This window comes from Cavia porcellus, unplaced genomic scaffold, assembly GCF_034190915.1.
Source record: "Cavia porcellus strain 051 isolate PalLab524CR breed Dunkin Hartley unplaced genomic scaffold, mCavPor4.1 scaffold_8, whole genome shotgun sequence".
NCBI classification, from domain to species: Eukaryota; Metazoa; Chordata; class Mammalia; order Rodentia; family Caviidae; genus Cavia; species Cavia porcellus.
In genome coordinates, this window is record NW_026947491.1 from 42,422,638 (window position 1) to 42,436,776 (window position 14,139).

General features: G+C 40.0%; 1 long non-coding RNA gene across 1 annotated transcript in view; it reads right to left on the reverse strand.

Moving 5' to 3' along the window:
* Positions 1-5,014: 5,014 nt before the first annotated feature.
* The window catches only part of LOC134477305 (uncharacterized), a 52,366-nt gene continuing 43,241 nt past the window's right edge, over positions 5,015-14,139 (reverse strand). The window contains exon 3 of the long non-coding RNA XR_010049273.1: positions 5,015-7,864. This is a non-coding gene — a long non-coding RNA (uncharacterized LOC134477305). The remainder of the gene's footprint in view (positions 7,865-14,139) is intronic.

The window sequence follows — 14,139 nt, forward strand, 5'->3', positions numbered from 1 at the left end:
AAGGCTAGCCTGGAATCCACAGTAAAACCCTGTCTCAAAAATGAAATAAAATTTTGAGACAGGATCTTGCTAAGTCATTAAATTGCCCAAGCTGAGCTTCAATTTATGATCCTTCTATCTCACCCTTCCAGAGAGCTGGGATTATAAGCATGTACTACTCACTATACCTGGGTTTTTGTTTTTGTTTTTGTTTTTATTTCTATTGGTACTGGAGATTGAACGCAGGCCTCATGCATGCTAATTTAAGCAAGCGTCCTACCACTGAGCTGTATCTCCAGCCTCTGTGTCTTATTTATAAAGAAGTTCTACATTCCATGCTTTGTTTCCACTCACTCTTTTTTTTCACGTTTTTTGTTTGATCTAAAACAACTACCTAAAATTACCTCCTACTGCTCTTTCGCTTCTTTATTTGGAGAACCCTTTTGTCTTTAAAGTTCTCTTAAACTACCCACCACTGTGATCACTGCCTTACTCCTGTCCCAGGCACAATTATACATATACTGTATTCTGTGTGCTACACAAACATTTCTTATCCTGCTCTAGCACTTTAATTCATTCTCATTATTACTGAGAACGACTATGTACCCAGCTCAGGTTAAGCAGCACTGGTACAAACACAAATAAAATAAAAACAGACTCTTATAGCAATTATTGTTCTTGTGCTTTCTTCTTCTGTTAAATTATGAACTTCTCAATAGAAGAGATTATTTTATTTTGACATCTGTTGGGAGAAAAAGCCAGGTATATAGGGAGTGTTCTATAAATGTATTATCTCCTTTTATGTATTAAGACTCTTGAGCAATAATGAATAATAGCATGTCTATTTATGTATGTATTTCTAAAATTGTATATTATCAATGTATGTTATAAATTGCATGTTATCAATTGTATATTATCAATAAAAATATCGCTTACATCAACTCTGCTAGCTTCCTAAATTATTCCACTGATAAACACTGGAATACAGGGCCTAAGATCCTCTTTAAGAAGGAAGAATGTGTTACTCGAGCTGTTTGGAGTAGGAATGATGCTGTAGGTGACCCTAGGATATCGGGTCACATCCCCTTCCCAAGCAGCCCATATCCAGCACCTCAGCTATGGGACACTCACCCCTGTCTCCTCACCTTGATATACATCTGAAGGTTGGTTGAACCTTTGTCATATCACAACTCTACTTCTCCTGTCCAGTTTTGCTGCCTTTCTTCCCTCAGTACTAATCCCAAGATCATGTTCTAATAAATGTCCTGCTGTCTCTGAGGTGACTTCCCTTGTTGATTCTTCCAGTAACTCGAAATCAAAGTTGCTGAGGTGTAATCTGGACACACTGCATCCTCACCCCTTGTGGATTTCTCTACCCTTGTATCTTTTCTGGAAATTCCTGCCTCCTTGGCTATCTTGGGATCATCACTGACCATCTACAGTGAGGACCAACTCCTTCATCATCTTCATATCTGAAATGTTAAACCACTGTTACACCTCTGTCTTTGGTGTCTATCCTATTTTGCTCTCTGGAGTTCACCTCTTTGGATTGTCCTTCCTGTAAGTCCTTTGGTGGCTACTTCTCTTTGTCCTCATCCTCATCTTGCTTAAATGTAGGCATTTCTGAAGTTCGGGCCTTCATTCTCTTCTAATTGTCATGCTCTCTCTGCAACTGTGGTGTAGTAATACTGGGGACACACCCAAGATTAGAGACATTCATGGGACAAGATGGAATAGTAGAAAGAACAACCTCTCGATGAAAAATTGACTTGAAGTACAGGTTTGGCCAGCTGAGAAACTGTGGGAAAGCTATTAAATCTTTGAGTTTCATTTCTCCATCTGAAGTGAGCTTAATATCATTCTCATGGAGATGTTTTTAGTGCCCCAAAGCACCAATGTCTTCAATTGCCTCCTCTCTTATACACATTGTACTGTGCTGGAACATTCTCACTCTGCATATCCTTCACCTGGCTAAATCCTACTCACTTTGTGGTCTCATTTTAGATGTCCTTCTAGCAAAGAGCCTCTGTGACTCTATGTCTGGATAGCGTTTGTCCTTCACATAGTCCCACAACCCTGTACTGAACTCTCTCCTTCCCATTGCACTGTCCCTCTGAATTGCTTTTGCTCATTAGTGGTCTGTGTCCCTCACAGACAATGAAGTCTTGGTTCTGTTCACTGTTGGATCTGTTCACTGCAGGGAGGCCTCTAAGGCTGGCAGCCTGCCTTCCCAACCATGGCTCTGTTTTAACTTCTTGAGAATGATTCCAAAATGTCATTCTCTGTAGCTACTTTCCCTTGCTCCCATTACCTGTTGTGTTACTTTCTAATATTTTCTCCCTGGATGTCCAACTGGAAGTCAACACTGGCAAGTCACAGACTATCCTCCTCTTCACCCAAACCAGTAGGCTCTTACGTATTTCCTATGCTTTCAACCTCTGAAACTTTAAGCCTATAAACCCTCACGTATGTCTCATGCTTCCTCACATCAAATAATGCTAATTAGCAAGAATTTATGTGGTTAGGTTTTCGACTCTTTTCTATTTCTGTTTCACCTCTACTTTAGGCCTCCTCTATTGTTAACATCTGCAGTGTCCCTCTGATCAGTCCCCACTTAGAAACTTTCAGTGGCTTCCTATTTCCCAGAGTGAAGCAGAAGGAGGGCAAAGTGAACTCATGTTGATTGTCCACTTCCTGTTGATATGCTTATATTCTATATAAATTATCACATTTAAATACAGAATTTACTCTTCTCTGACATTTAAGTTTCCCAGTATGATGATCCCAGCCTTCCTTCCACCTTTTCACCATGCAAAAGCTTTGTTCCCATTGAGTGTCTCATTCCTCACGTCCTGGATACACCTGTGCACTCTCCACTCTGTGCTCCTGCTGTTATCTTTACCCTCACTTCCCAAGCTAAAATGTCCAGTGCTCAAAACCTGATTCAAGCGCCATCTGCTGCTTAAAACCTGACCTGACTCTCACGGGACATAACCTCTCTGCTCTTGTATGTTTGTGCAAATGTTTTATCTCATTGTTTTTCTTTTTATTAATTATGTAACTTTAGCCTCTATTTTTATTCTACTAGATTGTGAGTTTCATGAAAATATCTGTGTATCATTTTTATATCATTGCTTCACCTCACAATATGCTTGGTGTTTTATGGGCACTCAAGAAACATTTGTGACATTAAACTTCAGCTTGACTTTGACTTTACATATCATGACCTAAAACGATATTTCAAACCAAGATTCAACCCATTATTGGACTGTAAAATTGTGTGGTGGGGTGGAGGTTTGGCTCAGTGATGAAACACTTACCAGCATTCTGGAGGCACGGGGTTGAACTCCACATGACAAAAAACCAAAATGAATTATGTGAGTTGCAACCAGGTTTTAAAAAAGAAAATAATAAAAACATTAAAGAATGTTACAAATACTAAGGTGGTATTGTTTTATTTTCATATGTACATGATCTGAGTTGTTATAAAATATAATTCCTTATTGTATCAGTCCAAAAGGTGGGAAAATACCACTACAATACATATGCAATTATTTCAGTCCCCTAATTACAGGTTCCTTGATGCGAGAAAGCCAGTCTGGCTAAGGTGTAACATCCAGGAAAGCCTCACCTGCACTAAATCTCACTGTTTCCAGCAAGCTGCCAGAGGAACTGAAGGGGAGACTTTAGGCAAACAGGCCCTGCCTTTAAATGGACTTCTCTTCCATTAAGAGAGAAATAAATTTATGAAGAAACAATAGCAATACTGAAGAAATCAGCAGAGGAATTATAGAGCAGATCTTGAAGTTAGAGCCAAAGGACCTACATTAGAGCTCTTGCTTTGCTGTTTACTGTTGTATGACGTTGGGTAATAGCTTGATGTCTAGGAGCTCCAGTTTAACCAACAAGGAATAAACTATAAGCTACATGTAACTTGTTAAAAATTAAAGGATAAATATATATAAATTTGTTTTGTAACGAAAACATTTATAAGTGGTCTGTGTCCCTCATGGCTACACAGACACACAGGTAAAAACCTTTATCAAGTGAAAATTGGCATAGTACGTGATATACAGTGAAGTATGCAACAGGTATGAGTTTTGTTTTGCTTTTTGAGTGCTAGAGAGAGAAACCCAATTTAAATTTGTTGTGCTTAAAAAGAACTGAATCACTCACATGGCCTGGAAACCCAATAATACAGTGAGCTTCAGACAGAATTGAAACTGAGGACAGAGGTAATGTTACCACGTTTGTCTCTTTCTGATTCTCAACCTTTAGTCTCTACTTTATAACTAAAATGATTTTATTGTCAGCCAGGTTTCCTTGCAGATGGAACCATCTGCTCTAGGCTGGCTTACTCCTTGGGAACAGCAGGTGAAAAATACCTCTTTCTCTATGGTTCCAGAAAAAATCCCCAGGAATGCTCTGTCTGATATCTTACTTGGGTCATAAACCAAGTCCCTAACCAAACGCAGTGGCTAGGGCAAACTGGGACACAAGTTGATCCTGGAAGTCGGGATGGGTCTACTCTACTTAAGTCATCTGAACCAAAACTGAGGTTGGCCAAGCAGATTTAAAATCAAAGAGGCACAATGACTGCCTAATTGTGAAAAGGGTTAGTTACAAACATTTGGAGTCTAGGACACTATTTATCTTGTTTCTAGTCTCTTCAGTTTAATCTCACTACATACCATTAGAAAATGAACACACAAAATGCAAATTTTTTTCTTTTTTCTTTTTTGCAACAAGATCTTGCTATGTAGTTCAGGCTGATCTTGAATTCACAGCAATCCTCCTGCCTCAGCCCTCTGAGTTCTGGGATTATAGTTCTTTTTTAAAAATTTTTATTCCTCTAGCAAATACACAATGATATATCTAGGACCTACTATGTGCCAGGCACTAGGCTAGACACTGGAATATAACAATGATCAAAATCTACAATGTTCCTGCTCTCAAGTAATTTACATTTTAAGGTAAGGACAGATATATATATATATATATATATATATATATATATATACACACACACACACACACACACATAGTAACTTCTATTTTTTTTTTTTTTTTTTTTGGTGCTGGGAATCGAACTCAGGACTTTGAGCTTGCCAAGGTTTTTAAAACATAATAAAGAACATCAAGAGCCAGAAGTGGATATAAAGACCATTTAAAAAGGGCTGGGTAAGAAAACCTCATTCAGTGATTTAGAAGCACAGATCTTACTGAAATAAGATTATGTTTCCAGGCATGGTGGAACATGCTTGTAATTCCAGCATTCCAGAGGCTGAGGCAGGAGGATCACCACCTGGGCTCCTGAGTTCAAGACCAGCCTGAACTACAGTGAGACCTTGTCTCAAAAAAAAAAAGTGGCAAGTTATGTGATAACCTATTTTGGATAGGACTTGCAGCCATAAGGAGTAACAAATACAAAAACTCTAGTGCAACACATTTGCTCTATTAATGTATATATTTGAATTTAACTTCAATATGTCACCCTTGATTTTTCTACATTGAAACAATAATTTTATTGACAATGACATCAAAGTGCAAACTCCTTGAGGTCTTTCTAGGTTGGTGGTATAAATCAACACGACCTTGGCTTCAGTGTCTAGAACTACAAAAAAGAACACCCATTCATTCTCTCCGATATTGACTCAGCTGCTTAGGGATCTTTCTGAATGTGCTAAGGCCCCCAGATTCTGAGTACCTCAAAGCAGGGGCTTCCTTGCTCCTGTAGGAACCAAATGGAGGAGCAGCTCTGTACACGGCCCTAGCAGAGAGATGGGTGAAGCTCCTGCAGTGGACTCCGATGGCAGGGCTCCCCGCTGACCTTGCAAAAGCTGGCTGAGGAGAGGTCCCTCAAAGACTTTCCTTAACTCTGTCATTTTACTCTAATTGCTGTGGACGTGCCAGGCAGCACAAAGCAGCTCCCAAGGGTGGTTCCTGCTGATCCTGGGTAAAGGTCCCCTTATTCGGAGCCAAGGACTAACACAAAGTAAAAATTCCTCTCATCTTAAGCAGTGGTTATATTTCCTGAAAGAGGAAAACTTGGGGTGGGGCATCTTTGTAGATGGTGGAAAGGGGCAGGAAAAGTCAGAAGGCAAGAGACCCACCCTCCTTAATTAATTGGTGACGGTGTCCCTGAACTTGGAACCCCTGTAACCAATCCCCATGAGGCACTGCTCTTCACCCAGTGATGCCTTAACCTTGAACTGCCCTGACTTTTGAAGTGTCTGATGTTCATTCTTCACTGTCTACAGTAGTTCTAGATTGGCCTCCCTTTTTTATTGTCACAGGACATACTCTTTGCGTATCTGTTTTAATTTTCATAGAGTATAAATCCTGAGATCAATAATATATTAAGATAGCTCAGTGCCTACCTTAATTGCCACTAACTGCAGATATGGATAATGCCTTTTTGATGAAGATTATGACTGCTATTACCACATTCAAAGGCTATTTCTTTTTCTTTTTTTGGTAATGGGGATCAAACGCATGACCACATGCTTGCCAGGCAAGCGTTATGCCACTGAACTAAATCCCTGGCCCATCAAAGGCTATTTCTTGTGCTAACCTCCGCTCTTTCAAGCTTCTCTCATAAATTGTTATCAGAAAGTCACCTGAAACTTTTCAGTTTGGTGGTCAGAGGACCTAGGTCTTAATCTTAGATTCACCAACAATTTCTATGTAACTCCACACTTTGATTCCATAATATTCTAGTGCAAGACAGGAAACCCACAGAGCTTGAGGTTAATAGCTAGTGGATAAGGCAGGGCTTTAAAGGCAGAACAAGGGTGGTCGGGAATGTAGGTCAGTGGCACAATATCTGCCTGGCAAGCATGAGGCCCTAAGTTAGATTCCTGGTTAAAAAAAAGAAAAGAAAAGAAAAGAAAAAGCAGAACATTGAGAATATGTAATCTATTAACTAGTGATTTCTTACTGTTTATTTTTTAAATTTTGTATTACTTGTACTCTTTTTCTGTTTTTTTCTTTTTCTCCTTAAATAAAAAAAAAAAGCAGAACATAAAGGTCCTATTATAAGTCCACGTGTCCTGCCTTTCAGGCCTTCTGAGACGCTCTCTTTTTATCCCTAAAGAATGACCCTTTTCAGCCGAGTGTGTTGGCACATACCTGTAATTCTAGCACTGAGGAGGCTGACATAGGAGGAAGTTTGAGCCCAACCTGGGCAACTCAGCAATTTAGGAAGATCTTGTCTCAAAAATAAAAATAAAAAGGGGTGGGGATGTAGCTCAGTGCAAGCCTTGAGTTTCAATTAGAACTGGAGGGAAAAATGGCTGGGGGTTTAGCTCAGCAGTAAATTGCTTGCATAGCATATTCTAGACCCTGGGTTCAATCCTCAGCAGCACAAAAACTAAAATAAATTTTAAAAGGTGGCTGTAGCAACTATGAAAAATTTATACCTAAAAGGCTTAAGCTTAAAATACATGTGATCACAAAGCATGATGAATGATTAAGTTTCTGAGAAATTTTTATTACATGCCATGCAGGGTGGCACATGCCTAATACCTAGCACTCAGGAGGCTAAGGTGAGTGGACCACTGGGAGTTTGAGCCCACCCTGGACTACATAATGAGTTCAAGGCCAGAACTACATAGCAAAACCTTATCTCAAACAGACAAATAAATAAAAATGTATTACAGTAAAGCCACATGCCATTAATCCCCTTCAAAATACTACGTCTTGCTTTGAACACAATTAACTCATCATTCTTGACCCTTTCTGAAGCAGTTCTGGAGTCCCTCTTCATAAATGTTTTCAGCAGTGCTGCTGTGTGATGATCTTGATGTTCTGAACTGATTTGATGCTTATCTGTCATGGTCATTTTGACTTTGGAGAAGAGCCAGAAGTCACATGGTGCCAGATCCTGTGCGTAAGAAGGATGAGGACACAGCATAATGTTTTATTTGACATGAGACCAATTGGATGATCAAGAAATACAGTCAATATTTAAATTAAGAAATTTATTACAATAAGAGACAAATTGCCATGAATCATTCTCAAAATATTTTCCCTTTCTCTGAACATATCCCATTATCTGTAACAATGTGCCTTTTACTGTACTACATTTTTAAAAATTTATACGTTTACTATAGTTTTCAGTTATTCCTTACACAAGAAACAGGGAGGTAGAAGATATTTGCAGCATATGCATATGAAAAGGATTAATAATAAGAAGATAAGCAGCTCAACAGAAAAATGGACAAATGAGTGATTCTCAGAAATGTCCAAATGATCAATAATATATATTAAAAATTTATTCTCTGTTCTAGTGATCAGGAAAATGCAAACTAAACTGAAGGGATTCATTTCATACCTGTTAGACTAGCAATAACCCAAAAGTCTAGCCATTTTAAGACTGGACAGTAAGGCTGATACAAATGAAACAACTAAAACTCTTATGCATTACAAAATTAACACAACAACCTTGAAGAGCAAAATCCCCTGTACTTCAAAATGCACCTATCTTCTGATCTAGAAAGTCTAATTCTAGATATATGCCTTATAACATTGTTTTAAAATCCATTATTGAGTTATGAAATCAAGTTAGTGGAACATGTTCAGAATTGTACAAAAATGAAACAGAACAGAATACAATAGAGTAGGAAATGGAGTATATAGTAAAGGTAGGTGTTATTTTATTAAAAGTTTATAATAAATACATATTAATATAAAATGTACTCCTTACAAGGAGTTATGTTTAAATAAAAAACCTCTAGAGATTCTTCTAGTGAGAATTATATATTACTACAAGGCGATAGTAGAACACCACAATATGACATTTGCAATAATGAAACATTTAAAACAGCATAAATGTCTTTCAGTAGCAAGTATATAAACAAAGTGGGATGTGTTTGTGTGATAAAATATATCACAGCAGCTAAACTCAATGAACTTGATTTATACAGATGAATTTTCAAAATAATGTTGAGGAAAACAATGTAGAAAAATAAGAGCCATACAAAACTATATGAATGCTTAAAACATTAACATTACCATATGCTATTTGTACACACGCACACACATGCACATGTACACATACACACATGTACATTCCAAATATTGAATGTGGCATCAAAAAGCTGGGGAAGGGGAAAGAGAAGCAGAAAAGAATGTGCCTTGGAAGAAGAAAATAGGTATGAACTATTTACTCCTTTGATTCTTTGTTTGTTTGTTTTTTTGAGACAGGGTCTCACTATGTACTCCAGGCTGGCCTCAAACTCAGGGTGATCTTCCTGCCTCAGCCTCAGGAGTCTGTGATCACAGGCATGTGCCACCATGCTGGGCTCTCTATTTACTAATTTGGAGATGACTGTTACAGCATTACTTGTTCTTTCCTCTTTTTTTTAGACACTGGGGATTGAATCCAGGATCCTTGTACTGAGCTACATTCCAAGATCATTACTTTATTATTTATTTTATTTATTTGACAAGGTCTTATGAAGTTGCCCAGGCTGAGCTTAAACGTGATTCCCCTGCTTCAGCTTATCAGAGCGCTGGGGTCACAGGCAGCTGCTACCACACCTGGTTTGGGATTAAGTTTTAATCTTGCTCAGAGATCTGAACGACTACCATAAAGGTGAATTAACCATTAATTATTAAAACTCTTTCATCCTAGAATTTTTTTGTTCCACTGTCTTGGGAAGACTACTTGTTTGACACCAGTCTGTCAAACTCAATTCATATCTAAATGGCAAATCACTGCAGTTATCACAGACTCACCTGTCCCTAAAATTCTCCCTTTTCTTTGCACACAATCCTCCCACTGCATCCTCCACAAACCAGTTCAGACCTGACTTAACCTCACCTTGAAAGCCAACAACCACTTCAATCAGGAATTATCAATTTGCTATCCTTCCTTTAACTCTGATTGCACTTTGGTCTTTCTCTGTACCAGTACTTATCGCAGTATAACATGATTATTCCTGAATGTTGGTTGTTTTCCTGTTAAACCTCTGAGACTCTTGAGGGAAAGCCCTGCCTCTTACTTAACATTATTTTTCTGAAACCTAGCAGAGGAGCTGCAAAGAAGGTTCACAGATATTTACAGAATGAGCAGAAAATGTTCCTGACAAGCCAGGGATGATTACCTAAATGGCACATGGCTTAGGGGGACTCTCATCTAGTTCATATCGCACCATAAATCTGAGACTAAAGAGTTAGAGACATCATATTACAGTGATATATACATATCTGTGTTTATGGCAGCACAATATATAATAGCTAAAGCTTGGAAGCTGCCTATGTATCATTAACAGATGAAAGAATAATGACAATGTGGTATTTATATACAATGGAGCACTACTCCTTCTTTATAGAATCTTTATTGAATCATACACATACACACGAAAAAGAAAAAGGAGATACATTTTTTGCAAAAGGGAAGGGGACCAAGAGATGGAGAAAGGATAGTTTGGAGACGGAAAAAAAAAAAAAAGAATTAAAATGTCCATCTACCAACTCCCCCACAAGGAATGTAATCACTATGTATTGCAATCGTGTACTAACAAAAACAAAAATTGAAAAATAAAATACCATCTTAGGGCAGTCTGGTGACATCTTACCATTTTTTTTTTGGTCCAGATCCTTGTAATAACATTACTGGTATCCTTAATCTCCAGTCTCTTTTCTGTCTACCATGGAGAAGGCCTCCATAACATATGTAATGGAAGACAGGAATGTATTTCAGCGACAGAGTGCTTGCCCAGTATGCACAAGGCCCTGGGCTCCATCCTCAGCACAGAAAAACAAGCATAATTACTTGACAAGAGAAATGAACCTGCATCATCCCTCCTAAAGGAGAAACTAAAAAGCAGTTCAAAGACCTTTCTTTCTTTATGATGCTCCTGCTGTTGCGGGGACACGGAGTATTGAACCGTAGTTTCGTGAGTGCGAGGCAAGTGCACTACTACCCCGCACCTAGGCCTGCCTTTTATTTAGCTTACTAAATGCCTACTGTGTGCTCTGTCCTGGTACTTGGTACTTGAAAGGGAGCTCTGGATAAGTTAGGTGGGGCAAATGTAATAAATGTGATCTTTGAGGAAAATGTGCAGGACCATCCAAACCTCCTGACCCAAGAGGAGAGATCTGAGGTTTCCTTGAGGAAGCATCCTCTGAGCTAAATTCCGAAGAAGAAGAAAGAAAAAGCTTGTCACAAAGAAAAAGCTTGTGCCCTGGATGAATAAAAGAAGGCAGCTCTGTGTTCCAGAAGCTGAAAGCAAACGAGCAGGGCTGGGCACGAGGACACGAAAGGCAGGTTCTGGAGCAGCTGCCATTTCCATCAGCTCCTGCTTACATCTTGTTAAGACTCTGGGCCCTGAGCCCAAATGTTATTGTAATGGGTAACCTAAAACAAAGCAAAGAGATTAAAATTCCTCATAGTCTAAAAAGCATTGTTTCTATGGATTCCAATATTCTAATAACTTCTACCATCCCAATAAATTTGCCAATTAGTCGACGGTTGTTTTGCTCCATTCAGAGAGAAATCACAGATTGGCAAAGAACAGCTGTGCTAGCAGCACTGATGCTGCCAGTCAATGCCAGTTAATGCTGGGAGCTGTTGCCCAACGTTGCCAGCTGCCACCATTCAGCACCAGTTTGTTCCGAGTGCCACCAGTCAACTGTGCAAGTCTTTACCCCCAATCTTTGTTAGCTCCTAATATCTGGAGCTATTTGGGCATACAGACCCCAGAGTTTATTGCACTTTCTTTTAAACAGACCATTCTGTCCACGCTATTCAGGAGAAGGACACTTAACAGATTTACACAAGCGTCCAAGTGTAAATTACTTGAGAGATAAATTGTGAGCAGATTTACAGGACCCTGGGAGTGAGGCTTTCACAGGACCTGTGCAATACCACAGGGGCCGATACCCCAGATGAAACACTCCCGGACTAACTGGGAAAAGTGAGAACACTGATTCTATGCAGCAGCGGCGGGCATGTTACTGGTTCAAATTTGGGCCTGGTGTCTAGTCCAAGAGTAGGCCTACAATGGGTTGAAGTGTATGTATGTGGTGTCCAGGACAGGACAGTCCTGTCTGTGGTTCAACGACAGGGCAGGAGACATTAGCCCTTTGATTTACAAGTCGTTAGTCCCCATAGTCCCCAAAACATGGTGGGGCTGAAAACAGGGGATCTGTGGCTTGGGGATGCTGGGGATGTTAATTATGAGTCCAGATCCCTCCTTCCTTGCTTTTAACCATCCCAGGGTGGTCCCCCTCTACCAAAAGAGGCAGTGGCAGCTTCTGGAGTGGCAGGAGCCGAGGAGAGGCACCATGGATGGCAGCTGAGCTGCGCCTCCTTTCGGAGTGTCCTGGAGGAGAGTGGCTTCTAAATAATTAGGCAAATTGTCTCAGTCCATTCTGGTGGGTGACGAGGGGACATGAAGGGAAGCTGGGGGAAGGAAATGATAGCCATTGGCCAAACTAGGCTCCCCTTGGCTGGCATGGGAAAAAGGAGGGAGTCAGGTACTTCTTGTATGTTTTGTCCTAATGACATTTATTCAGTAATTATTCCTTTTTGATTATTTTTGGTTTGTCAGAGCTAAGAGCTTATTGTTTTAAACATTTCTAGAAAATTTCCTAATCGATCGGTTCTGTTTGTCTTGTTTTGTTTGTGGTACTGGGGATTGAACCCAAGGATTTTGCACTCAGTCATCTTTATTTTTTTTTAATTTTAAGACAGGCTCACTGAGTCTCCAAGTTGCTTAGGCTAGGCTTGAACTGGTGATCTTCCTGCCTCAGCCTCCAAGAGTGCTGGGATCACAGGATGCTCCACTATGCCTGGCTAGTTTATTTTAATACCAGATCCATTGGATTTTGGCTATTATAACAGTATTAAATCACTTGGCGTCTCTAGGGAGTACATGAATATTTCTATGAGCTAGTGGACTTTTCTAGAATCATGGTTCTCTGAGTCATATACTTCTTGTGCATGTGTTCATAATTTTCATCTTTCTGGTCCTCACCATCGCTGTCTTGATTAGTTTTCTCTCATTGCTGAGGCAAAATACCTGACACCCAAAAGTAAGGAAGGAAAAGTTTATTTGGCTCAGGTTGTGGAGGTTTCAGTTTGGAATCAGCTGGTTCCAAGGCAGGGTGGCGTGGCACAGGGGCAACACCTCAAGGCAGAAGAAGACAGTAAAAGCAGTAATGCAAAAGGTGGGGAGAGCAGCCTCTTTTCCTCCCTTGTATTGTAAGCAGGACCCCCACTCTCCAGGGCAGATGTAGCAATCGCAAAATCTTCCAGCTCTCCTCTTGCACAGGCTCAGGATGTTTAGAAAGTGAGGAGCCTGGCCCTTTGCTCAGTCGCTTAAACTAAACTTCTCAAGTTGACACACTGAATAAGCCATAACAGTCCCAAAGATGCTGTTGCCTTCAGAAGAGCTCAGATCTTCACCTTGGACTTGGGCGTTGTCTTCTGGTTTCAGGCACAGATTCCTCAGTTTCCAGTACTGGCCTTTCAGCCTGCCGGACCACTTTTTGGCTTCTTAGCACCAACCCATGGCCCTGCCAGCACAGACCCCTTGTGGATAATTTCGGCCTCCTGATGCAAACCCGTGTCAGATATTGCTGTGGGCTCAGGACTTTGTATCCTTCAGATCTGTAGTTCAGGGACAGATCCTTTGTAGGCTCTTACATTTGATTCTGTGGTGGGCATTGTTAGCTAGTCTTCAGAGCATATGTAGTCTTTTGAGAGTCTTGCCCCAGCCCTGCAAGCGCTTGTAAGCATTAATAGAGTTCAACTGCTGGTTAAGAAACTTGTTCTTTATAACCTCATAACATGTGCAAACTTGAAATTATGCCTCAGGAAAGTTACAAATTACTAGACAAGTTACTATACTTTGACTAAACAAGTCAAATACTTTAGACTTTTCAGGTAGAGAGACAAAGGAGAGAAGAGGACGTAAAGCCTGAAGCTGCTGCAGAGGCAGCAGAATTGCTATAGAAGCACAAGAGGAACCAAAGTGTTAACTAGCCCTAGGAGTTGGGGGAGGCTCCTCAAGAATGTAAGCTAAGTGATGAATCAAATGTATGGCAGAATTATTAACTAGGCAGAAAAGTTGAGGATTCTAAGAAAGGGGAAAAAATAGGAATGGAAGCAAGGCATATTAGTAGAGCTCTAACAGATGAATCAGTGTT